Below are 13,032 nucleotides of genomic sequence, written 5' to 3'. Positions count from 1 at the left end.
GCATGAAGAACAGCTCTTCCCTGACCTGCGTGTGAACAACAATGATCCGTGATTATCCATAGATAAGTGAGTGAAAGGACCCTACTCATGTGGGCATGGTAAAGACATTCCCCCTCAAGGAGGCACTTCCAATAGCACTGGCCAGCTCTGCTAGTGACTACAACTGGTTGCACATTTTGATGAAAACTTGATCTTTTAGATTCCCCTTTGCACAGATGTCATTTTTGGTTAAAATTTTATATCTGAAAAATTCCCCCCCAGCTGAAGGTTTAATGCTTGGTTTCATATGACAAGTAGAGCTAGAGGAAATTTTCAACTTAATTTTTTTGTGAATAACACAGATTCAAGCTGACCAAAAGATTCTGCGCACTGTGAGACATTCCACAAAGTGGAGGGAAAAACCAAAAAACCCCAAAGCATTTAAGAAAAAAACCAAAAAAATGTTCATTTTAACAGTTTGAAAATGAGAAGTTTTTGATTTTTCAATTTGAGGCACCTTTTCATTCCAAAATGTACTTTGGTTTTATTAAATAAAATATTTAAAATATTAAAAAACCTTGAAAATGAAATGAAATGCACTGTTCAACCTGAACCAATTTTTTTCTTTTTGAGTTTTCGATCAGCAAGCGAACTGAAAAATCAGTTATTCTCCCAACTTTAGTAACAAGACCTTGGAAAAATTGCAGATGTGTCTTTCAATTTCCTTATCAGCAGAATTTCATTCTGTCTGTGTACACTCAAGGCAGGTTTGACTATGTATGGTGGAATGAGCCCCAGGAAATAACATTTGTTCTGCCTTCAGTCACTTCTTTTTCCAACCTGGTGTTTTCTGAGGTGCAGAATGGAGGCAGCTGCTCTCTGTAGCTGTCATGGCTGAGAATAAAGTTAGGCATGTTTTCTGCTGTGTCTCACATTTTTTCTTTGATGCAGAGTATATGGGGTTTTTTTCAGACACTTAGACCAAAGACAGATGACAACGTGCAAGAAAGAAGCAGTAGCAGCCTGCATATCTAGAGGCAAAGCAACAGAAAGATTGTCAGCTGCCTTCGGAGGGCAAGCCTTGACTGTCTGAGAAGCCGAGTGTGTGCTGCCGTGTGATAAAAGGTGGACCAGCAGTTGTTCCCCTGTTCTTACAATTACCTGTTGCTGTTGTTATTACACATACAGAGGTGAAATACACAAGTACATGCTTCTCCCAGCATGCAGCCTTCAGGCCCAGCATGTATCTCAGAGCCTAGCTGGCCTGGAAGATGGTGGTGGTGATGTTATTAAGGAGCCACACTTGTGTCCTAGGGATAATTCCTCAGGGGGAGCAAGGGACTGGGATCTGCTGGACAGAACAGAGACTGAGAGTAGCTGAGGGGTTCATAGTTGGGTTCCAGGGCAGGGTCGATACCAAAGTCAAAGTCAGGAGGCAAAGTCCAAATCAAGCCAAGGTCAAAGCCAGGAATTCAGGAACAAAGTGCAGAAACAGTCATGGCAGTTACAGGAGAGCTACACTGTTGCCTTGACACTTCCTGGAAGGCCCCTAGGGTTTATATAGGTCAGGGAGCCAATTAGGAGCCATGAGGCCACTGGCTGTCAAACCTTTGTAGCGGAACTTCCCCTGGACTGTGTTCACAACAAGCCATTGGGAAATGGAGAGCAAGCTGGTTACTGATGCTGGGTGGGCAGCGTGGACCTGCCAACTACCTGGTAGTGCTACAAGTCTAGGTTCTAGCTAATTCAGGGCAAGCTACATGTTAATGACTGAGTTGTACCATATATATAAGAATGGCCATACTGGGTGAAGTCAATGATCCATCTAGCCTTGTCTTCTGACCATGCACAGTGAAAGAGAATGAACAGAAGAGGCAACTTCAAGTGATCTATCCCCTGTTGTCTAGTCCCAATTTCTGGCAACTGGAGGTTTAGGGACACTTAGAGGATGGGTTTGTGGCCTTGACTAACAGCTATTGATGGAACTGTCCTCCATGAACTTATCTTATTCCTTTTTAAACCCAGTTACACTTTCGGCCTTCACAATGTCCCCTGGCCATTAGTTCCACAGCTTGATGGTGCGCTGTGTGAAGAAGTACTTCCTTATTTTTATTTAAAATCTGCTGCCCATTAATTTCATGGGGTGATCCGTAGGTCTTGTTTTATGTGAAGGGGTAAATAATACTTCCTTATTCATTTTCTCTATACCATTCATGGTTTTATAGACCTCTGTCATATCCCCACTCAGTCATTTCTTTTCTAAAATGAATAGTTCAGTCTTTTTAACCTCTCATCATATGGAAGCTGTTCCATACCCCTGATCATTTTTGTTGCCCTTCTCTGCACGTTTTCCAATTCTAGTATATCCTTTTTGAGAAGAGATGTCCAGAATTGTACACAGTATTTAAGGTGTGGGTGTACCATGGATTTATATAGTGACATGATGATATTTTCTGTTTTTTTAGCGCTCTCTTTCCTAATGGTTCCTAACATTCTGTTTGCTTTTTTGACTGCCGCTGCACATTGAGCAGATGTTTTCAGAGAATTATCCGTGATGACTCCAAGATCTCTTTCTTGAATGGTAACAGTTCATTTAGACTCTATCATTTTTTATGTATAGTTGGGATTATTTATTTTTTTTGGAATGTGCATCACTTTGCATTTATCAACGTTGAATTTCATCTGCCATTTTGTTGCCCAGTCACTCAGTTTTGTCAGATCCCTTTGTAGCTCTTCACAGTCAGCTTTGGTCTGTCATCTTGAATAATTTTGTATCATCTGCAAATGTTTCCACTTCACTGTTTATCCACTTTTTCCAGATCATTTATGAATATGTTGAACAGGACAAGTCCCAGTACACATCTTTGGAGGGCCCTGTCTCCATTGTGAAAACTGACCATTTATTCCTACCCTTTGTTTCCTATTTTTAACCAGTTACTGATCCACTAGAGGACCTTCCCTCTTATCCTCTGACTACTTATTTTGCTTAAGAACCTTTGGTGAGGGACCTAGTCAAAGGTTTTCTGAAAGTCCAAGTGCCCTATATCTAGTGGATCCCCCTTGTCCGCATGCTAATAGATACAAGTATTAGAAAAGTGGCTTGTACCATGGCTGGGAGATCTGGGTTCTATTCTTGGATTTTTATAGTGACCTGAGGTAAGTCAATTTGTTGTTATTTAAACTGTAAACGCTTTGAGGCAGGAACTCTCCCTTGCAATATGGTTTTACTGCACCTAGCACAATGAGGCCCAGAATGGGGTCATCTAAGCACTATTGTAAGTACAACGAATGGTGCTATGGTTGCCCTTTTTTCTCCTTATGATTGACTTGTAACTCCTTAATTGGAGTAAAAAAGGATGGTCCATGTATCTTTTGTAGGATACACTTGTGTGTCAATGCCCTTTTCATGCTGTCCATAATTATATGGCTACATTGTGTGGCTGTGGTTTACTAAAATGAACCTTAAATAATATTGAGATCATTGCAACTGCTTGAGAATCTAGTGGAAATCTCAGCTCTTGTATCTGATCCAACATTTTGCCACTTTGCCCAGCTGCTGGGGGGAACTCGATGGTTAACAATGTGTCTTATACAATGGGAACATATGGAGCTGGGAGGCAGATTGCGGTAGCCTGCAGGAAGTGCTATAAAACAAAACCTTACTAATAGATCTGAGCAAAATACTTAATTCACCATGTTTTTGCTTTCTTTTAGTGGAAAACAGCTTTTTAAAATCCGAACAGACGCTTCCCTGGGAAATATGATTGTGACGAAATGTTCTGGGTCTTCACTGAAAAATGAAAGCCCAAAAGCCAAACATTTTTTGCTGAAATCCAAAAATCAGAGGCTGAAGAAAGCTTTGGTTCCAAATCGTTTTGACACTGGGTGACAGACGAAAGGAGCTGGGATGGGTTATTTCTTCTAACCCATGTTGCCCAACCCTGGTGAAGAAGGAGCTCTATAAAGCAGTGTAAAGATGCTTTCTATGCAAATGTTGCACTATAGGGCAGACTGCTGGAAGGCTTTGACCATGTGATCAAGGAAGCTAAGCATGTGAGGGAGGATGGTCCAGTAGTTGCGGTGCTATCCTAGGGTTTAGGAGGCTTGGGCTCAGCTTCCTACTCCTCTGTACACTCCCTGTGGGCAAGTCTCTCAGGGCCTCAGTTCCCCACCTGTACAGTGGGGATAATAGCACTTCCTACATCATAGTGGTGCTCTGAGGCTAAATACATGGTGTGTTTGGATGTTGTTCTCTGAAAGGAAGTGGACTATGATTCAGTTTTGATCTCTTTTCTCTGAACCATAGGGATGGCCCTGGCCAGAAATGGGTCATTGGGTGGGGAGGACCAGGGTCTGGTGGTGACATCGAGCATTCTCTCTTGCCGGTTCTTGCTCACGTGCTCAGGGTCTAACTCATCACCATGCGTAGGAAGGAATTTTCTCCAGGCCAGATTGGCAGTGACCTTGTTGGGGTTTTGCCTCCCTCTGCAAAGTGTGGGTGCAGGTTGCTTGCCATGATTATCTGGGGACATCTCACTTTATCCTTTCCCTGCCATTGTGGGGGCCTTGGGCCTGGTGAACCTCAGTCCCTCTTTTCTCTGCCTGTCTAATCTCCTGTGGGCTGTGGTCTAGTTTGGTTTAGTATGTGCCGGGTTTCAGGTACAGGTGCTGGATGGTGTTGGTGACCTGCGACATACAGGAGGTCAGGCTGGATTACCTGGTCCCTCGATCCCTATAACTCTATGTAAGGAGTGTGTCAGACTTTTGGCTGAATCTGGCAGTAGCAGTTAATCCTTCAGTGGCAAGAATTGTATCACCACCACAAAGGGGCTAGAGCTCGCCCTACAATAAAACGCAGCCCACCTGCAATCTGATTTTATTGACAGGGCTCCACTGACCCCCCCATGTAAATGGCAGGTTTTGTGCATAACAAAAAGTGTAACTGGAGCACGGAACTGACATGGAGATAGATACGACCTGCGTTTGGCTGGAAATAGCCGAGAAAATGTCCCAGTGAAAACAAAGTTGCCCTTTCATTACATTTATTTTGCAGCAAAACGTCTGTGTCCGGCACTAATTCCAGCGGAGAGACCTTTGCCTTTTTTGACTGACTTCCCTGGAAATGGTTGCACAGTGTTACTGAGAACTCAGAGTCTCTTTAGATTTCATAGAAACAATTGTACAGATGCAGAAGCTGGCACCTAGATACCATGCAAATGGCAGCATTGGATGTTCTTAGCAGAGGAAGGATGGCTTGGGTTCATTCCCTACTCTGTCATAGGCTCCTTGTGTAAGTCACTAAGGGTAATGTATTCACTACAGCATTAACTCAGGTGAGCAGCACCTGGGTGTAAGTTACCATGTTCTTACGGGCTCTGCTTCCCCCATATGTGTCGCTAAGACTTCTGGGGCCACATGCCATGGTTCTTAGTGCTGCATAAGTTGATCTGTTCTATGATTATTTCCCAGTGAATTATGGGAGAACTTGTCTGTCCTTCTGGGCACATGGGGGGATTGTGGGAAGGCACTGGAGGACTATCAGCACTGAGCAGTTTAGCCTTCAGTGCAAAGTGGGTTGGTTAACAGTACCCAGGCTTTAGCCTATATAGCCCCAGCTGGCCTGGGTTTAAACCACCACCATACTCAGGTCAGAGAGTTTTGTGTGTGGATGAGGGGAAGGGGCAATGCCTCAGTTAACTCTGTAGCGGAAACAGACCCTTAGCCTCTCTCTAGCTCAATTCCCATCTCTGCTCTACCACACAGAGATTTGTGAGGTTAAAGATGTTAAAGATTGTGAGGTGCTCAGACACTCCAGTGATGGAGTCAGATAGTTCTGTCTATCTTTATTTCCTTATCTGATTGTCATAGAGTGGGATCGTCCTTTAAGGGCATGGGCTGAGCCCCAACCCATGACACAGATCTGTCTAGCTATTTAAATTATGCTCATCATTGCAATTAGAGCTGGTCCAAAATTTTCCATCAAAACATTTGTTTTTTTAACAGAAAATGGCTTTTTGACTAAATGGAAGTTTTTATGAAAAATATTGGTCTTGTGAAAAATGTTTGGTATCCCTACAGTAGTATGGCCACCATATAGTTCAGGTGTGGAAACTGCAGAATCCCTCATTGCTGAGCGCAGGAAATGGGGCAGGATGCTGAGCTGTGGGGCAGCAAGGGCATTCCTTTGATTTCCAAACCAAGAAAAGTGTCTATTGTGTGCCCTGATGCACACCCCTGTGTGTGTGTGTGTGGGGGGGGAGGTGGGGCTGCACTGCTGCTTGGGGAGCATTACAGGGGACAAATTTCTTCAGGGGGCTTCTTGGTGCATGCTCTGTACATCCCATAAGCTCCACTTCCATAAGGAGGTGCTTTTAGGTGCAATGGCAGATAAAAATAAAGCTCCCTTGAATGGATGGAATCCAATAAGAACGACTGTTGATCTTTGGCTGCCTCTGCTGGCAAAGTCCAAAGTTCAATCCAGGTTTGTCCTTGTATCTAGTGGCTCATTATGAACAAACCTGTCATATTCCACTGTTCTATCTCCATGGGAACTAATTGTGTTTCAGTTACCATGTTACAAGCCTCTGTACTGCAATCACACGATAATTGTATTGTTCACCTGCCCGTTTTTAGAACTCCTTAAATAGCAGCATAGCTATTGTGTAAGCAACGAAAAATGCGGACGATGCCATTGCATCCTCCTGTTTGCTGCTATGTCATAGAGCTTATCGTGCCGAGAAAACTAGCAGCATCTTTAATGAAATAGAACAGGTTGCTGAGATTGGAAGTCAGCCTATTTGATCTATAATTCCCAGGGGATGTGTTCATTCATATTAAGAGTGTAAGCTCTTTGGGGCAGGACCTTTGGGCTTGTGTACACTAGGGAAATTTGCACCAACATAATGACATTTTCACACAGCATGTAATTAAACTATGGAACTCGCTGCCACAGGATGTCATTGAGGCCAAGAATTTAACAAGATAAAAATGAGGATTGGACATTTATATGTATAACTGTAACTGGATACTCTTACTAATGCTAACAGACTTTGGAAGGGATATTAACCCTCATGCTTTAAAGCCTAATCCAATCTCTATTTGGGGCTAGGATAAGACCTTCATGGGAAAAGATTATCCCGTGTCTGCCTGATGGAAGTTTCATACACTTCCTGAAGAACATCTGGTGCTGACCACTGTTGGATACAATACTGGGCTAGACAGACCTTGGGTCTGATCCAGTCTGGCTAACCCTATGTACATCAGTGTAAATAGAGGGCACTGGTGCAACTGATCCTGATGCAGCATATCTACACTTGGGGTTTGCACCGTGCCAGTGCAGCAGGGTAGTTGCACTGGTGTAAAAGAATCCAGTGTGAACGTGGCTTTAGAGCCTGATTCTCCCTGCTCTAGCTCCTTGCAATGTCACGAATCCTTGTGCAAAGCGGATGTGAAACGCTATTGTTCTGATCTGGTAGCATTTTACAGCCACTTTGCCCAGGTGTAAACCATAATTCGACCTGGCTGGCAAGTGGAATTTCCTTCCTGCAGGAAATTCTGACATTTAAAAAAAAGTTAAAATTTTAAAAATTTTCATAGACAAAAATTGAAAAAAAATGAGAAAGTTTCCTTTCAATGAATTGTTTTGTTTTGATCATGCTGGAACTAGAGCTAGCTGCAGGACGATGATTCCATTGCATGGCAGCTCTTGAGCTTTTGAAATTTGCTTTTGTTCCACACTGGAACATAACCAAAATCCTTGGAATATTTTTGTAAAATGAAAATGCGTTGAAATGTCTGTTTTCAGAGCAAAAAAGGCAGCTCTCCCTCCCCCCTACTCCCCAGCCAGAAGTAACCAGAGAGCCCTAGACTTCAAAAACTTTCCCATCAAAAACTTTGTCAAAACCAGACAAGTCTTCTCAAAATGTTTGGCTTCAACAAAACAGCATATTTCAAATAAAATACACGTAATCAAAAACATTCTAATGATCTCTAGCTGAAACATTTTGTTTTAACGAGGTAAACATGTTTTGATTTGATGTAAAAGTATAATATAAAATTATGTATATCCACACACACACAAATATTAAATATTTCCTCTGAGGAAAAGTTAAAAAAACTGGGCATGTTTAGTCTTGAGAAAAGAAGACTGAGGGAGGATCTGAGACCAGTCTTCAAATATGTTAAGGGCTGTTCTAAAGAGCACTGTGATCAGTTCTTCTCCATGTCCACTAAAGACAGAACGAGAAGTACTGGGCTTAATCTGGAGTAAGGGAGATTTGGATTAGATTTTAGGAAAATCTGTCTAACCGTAAAGGTGGTAAACTTTAGAACAGGCTTCCAAGAGAGGTCATTGAATCCTCACTGCTGGAGGTTTTTAAAAATAGGTTGGACAATCATCGGTCAGGGATGGTCTAGGCTTACTTGGTCCTGCCTCAGCCTTTGATTTCTGCAAAGCAGCATTTTCCAACAGAAAACTGCTCTATCCATTTTTGCTAACCTAATAATGACAGAGGGGGAAGGCAGCGGGGGAATCTGTCCTCCTGCCTCCATTTTTGATTGCACAGCCCTTGGCACAATCTTGTTATCACCATAAATGTAAAGACCAGACGGCACCAATGTGATCACCTAGTCTGACCTTCTGCGTTATACAGGTTATAGAACATCACCGGCTATTCCCCATGCTGCACAAACGTATGTCAGGCAGTTAGTTGGCAGGGGGCAGATATTCTAACCAATGAGAATAAAGAAGAGCAGTGGATTTTGTTGTATAAATAACAGCTTAGGAGCTACTCAAGGTTAGTTGTCTAGGAGTAGACAGTGCAGATGGTGGCTAATGATGTGCTAATTGGCTAACAAGACAACAATCTGACATGCACAGAGGATTGTGCAGAGAGCTGTGTAACGAGAGCATGGGTGTGTGTGTGCTGGAAATAATGACAGGTTGATCTCAGCAGGCCTGGGATGCTGTCTTTATTACATCTTGGCAAACATTCCTCAGGAAAACTATGGGGTTTTCATTTCTTCCCATCACGGTGACAGTGGGATTTCAATATGCTCCACCTCATTTCTGCCTCAGATGGTTAAATGCACGTACCGATGATTGTAGTGCATCTTAATTAAATCAAGCTCTCTGGTGAGGAAGATCTGCAGTAACTGATGGGGGTGGGAGTGTATACATGAGCAAGGAGAGCGCAGGGTGCAGATGAGGCAGAAAGAAGTAACAGGAGCCCCGGATGCGACAAACATGCCAGCTGTGCTCCTAGAGATGAGTATGGCAGATGGCAGGCCACAATGTGTCACATGTCACTTGCAGTTCCATTCTACACAGTTACGTACCATCTGTAAGCAGATGGAACAGAAAATGGCAGCACATTTGTGAGAGGCAGCTTTAGTTAGCAGGATGAGTGAGTGCCTTGTACACAGGCAGACGGCAATTACTCTCACACAGCCTTGACTCTGGTTCCTCCGCTCCAGGAAGAAGTGGGTTGGGATGTGTTTTGAGGATAGTTCTGTCTGTAGCCCTCTTTCAGATACTTTCTATGTAGGGGGAGCTGAGACAAGCACTCACCTCAGCTGCCCTGTAGGAGGACTTACGAAAAGCTCCTACACCTTCCCTAAGGATGGGGAGATCTACAATTCCCAGGAGCACCAGACTATAATACTCCAGTGTTGCTGAGGTGGTGTCATCCTGAAAAAGGAGACCTTTTCTTGCCAGTAGACAGTGAGTCCAAGCCCTCCTTGGCTCCAATAGTCTGATTTGTCAGATTGTAGGTTTCCAATAAGGACATTTTTATAATGGGTTCCTAAATGTACAGGAGCTGTGGCAGGAGCAGGTGTCAACCCAGGTGCATGGCAGGATGGGTGCCTGTGGTGCAAGCCTACAAAGCAGGAGATCTGAGTTCAAGCTTCACCTGTGCCCTCAGCCTCCAGGGGGTGACCTTGAGCAAGTCAGTTTTGAGTGTCCAGTTTGAGAAAGTCAAGACCTGCTTTCCAGCATCAATGAGCAGCTTCAACTCCAATGGAAACTAGGGACATTCAAGGTCCTACGCATCTCAAGTTAAAGACTGACAGCAGGGGCACCCAAGAGCAGGAGACACTTTTGAAAATTAGACTTTAATATTTTTGTGCCTCATCTGTAAAATAGGAATGATATTTGCTTGTGCCACTGCGGTGCCATGAACCTGAGTAGATTCATCCTTATGAAGTGTGTTGAGATCTTTGGATGGATGTTGCTGTAGACATACAACATGCCCTGGATGCAGAAGCACCACAAGAGAAGCCACTTATGTGGCTGGAGCAAAGAAGACATGGAAACCTCACAAGCAACTTGTTTCTGACCATTGGGTACAAACACAATAATGAGATAAGTAGTAAATCTGGGCTGTTTGTGCAGTTTATAAACCAATGGGATCATAAGTGCTGGAACTATGGGAGCGGGGGATGCTGCAGCACCTTCTGATTTGAAGTGGTTTCCATTATATCCAGGGTTTATAGTTTGGTTCAATGGCTCACAGCACCCACACTATATAAATTGTTCCAGCACCTGAATGGGATCTGCGTGAGGACCGTTTGGTCCAGAATTATGTTTTCCCTTTATGAAATCTCCCATGGTAGGAGAATCTGATTGTTTCTTTGCTAATACAATAAATCTGAAAGTGCTATGTAATTAACTGTCAAAAAAATCTTAGAAGTATGGTAGATTCTTTTAAAGCTTCAAGGCATGCCGGGGGAAAGTCTGTACAGATGATTTATGAAGGAAATGTATTGGTGGATGATAATGTGTAATTAAAAATGCATGCAGTACAAGTTCTCTGATCATTTAATGAAGCTGGGGAGCTACAACAGTGCAAGGTGTAGGGCTGATCTCCTGCCAGTGACTGTATTTTTTGAAAAGCTGGTGTTTATCATAGCACAATTCATAATCATAAGCTGGCTGCCTTACCCTGAGGATCGCTGGGCAGAGGAAATTTAAACAGGTTAATTTATGTTTATTTGACCATTTCTTAAAAGCCAGTGACACTTTTTTGAAAATATTAGAACATGGGGAACAGATCCTCATCTGGTGTAAATTGACATATCTATGCTGTAGTCAGTGGCCCAAACTATTTGGGGCTACATCTGCTCTTGTGTTAGCTACCTTCTGTCTCTCTCTGCCATGTTTTTAATGATAAGGGCTATTAATTTTTATGAACATAGGATCTTTGTTCCTTGAGTTCATCTTAAGTCAACCAAAGTTCTGCTCGTGAAGGAAGAATCTCAGATGGTTTCAAGTTCAGGTTTGTTTCTATAAGCACGAGGGAGGAATCCAAACCAAAACCCAGATCCAGACATTACCGCAAACTTTGGGAAAGATTGGAACCAAACTTCCATCTGAACTTGGCAGATGATCGTCCACTACTAGAAGGGACTTAGCTTAAACCCAAATATCCCAGAACTTCCAGGAAGCATTAGACTTTGGGGTCTGGACCATGTCTAGTAAGTGTCAAGACCATTGCGTAGGCAGTCAGACCTAGTGGTCAGAGCAAGAATTGGAGCAAGCCAAGGGTCATAGCCAGAGTCAGAATCAGGAGTTGAGTCAGACCAGGAGTCACAGACCAGTGGCAGGGATCAGTAACGAGGCAGGAAAACTGGGCTCAGGAGTTGGATGAGAAGTCAGGATACAATGTAGCAGCCAGCCAGGAATTCACCCCACCATACAGACAACTTCCTGTGCCTCTTTTTGGGTTTACCCATGATCAATCTGAGGTTCCAGTGACCTTCAAAACAGGGCAGCCATCAGTCCAGGTTTGAGACTTGTGGGGTCATGACAGTAAGCACTCCAAAGTCAGATGATCTGCATCACGTAAGTCTATGATGCTGGCCTTGGAATCTCATAGGACTTCTAGTAGTTCTCCTTCCAACCATGGAGGATGAACTTCAGCCCCTGCTGAGAGCCTTCACAAATCTTCTGCATCATGTTAGCACCATGGATCTCCGTGTGGCTGAGGCGGCATCTAGGCCTTGCACAAGTCCTCTGAACCATGTAGATTTTTCACATACAGGATTAGCCTTTTTGCAGGTTTCTGCACATCTGATTCTACGCCCAGACACAAATCAGAAGTGAAGGAAACCCACATTATCAGACCCTTTCTCAAATTTCAGTTCCCACTGGGTTCTACTGTCAGGGAGAAAAGGGGTAGGATGGTCCCCCCCCACCTGCCCCCCAGCTTGTTCATCCATCCCTAACCCCATTCATAGTCTGGTGCGATCAAATCCTGTCCATCCACTTGTCCCAAGCAACTCATTTTTCTCTGATTAGTGAGTATGAATCCACCACAGTCTCAGGCATCATGCAGGGAATACATCTGAGAGCCTCAGCTGGGGAATTTCCATGATGTTTTTGTGTAGATGTAAAAAAAAATGACTTTACCACTCTGCCCCATGTAGGGCCTAATCCTGTGAGGCTGAGGCCAGTGGGAATCATGGATGCTCGTCAGACAAGGAGCACTTGGTACATCACCCATCAGGCCTAGGGAAAGGCTCAGTCCAAATAATCCCTGAAGTGACAGCCCAAATTTTGGGGAATTTGGATCAGGATGAGGCCATCTTGCTCTCATGCACTCTCCAATGAGCGCCTCAAACCATCAGCCTCTCAGGGCGTCTGTGACACATTCTGATCATGGGTGCAGTCTCTACTTGGCAATGTTCTTCACTTATTGCAGCCAGTGAAAGCTTTTCCTTTGCCCTCAGAACTGGAGCCTTTATTGGTGCTTAACGCAGAGCAGCTGCTGCAGCCCTCTCTGAGCAGATATTTTTACTAAGGCCAATTATCAGGAAAGAAAGAGGAAGAGGCAGCCTCCAGGGAGCTCATCTGAGCTGTTGCGGCCATTTGTATTGTTTGTTCGGACTGGGGCACTGAACGGTTTCCAAAGCACTAATCCTCTGCTTGCGAGTGTCACTCTGATTTTACAAATTGGCAGCCATCTGGAGCACTCAGACAGTCAATTATTCCCACTAAAGTCACGAGGCTAGTGTGTCACCAAGGGAGGACTCCAGGGCAGAGACATACTGGAG

This window comes from Gopherus flavomarginatus, chromosome 12 (assembly GCF_025201925.1).
Source record: "Gopherus flavomarginatus isolate rGopFla2 chromosome 12, rGopFla2.mat.asm, whole genome shotgun sequence".
NCBI classification, from domain to species: domain Eukaryota; kingdom Metazoa; phylum Chordata; order Testudines; family Testudinidae; genus Gopherus; species Gopherus flavomarginatus.
This window is presented reverse-complemented; position numbering follows the sequence as displayed.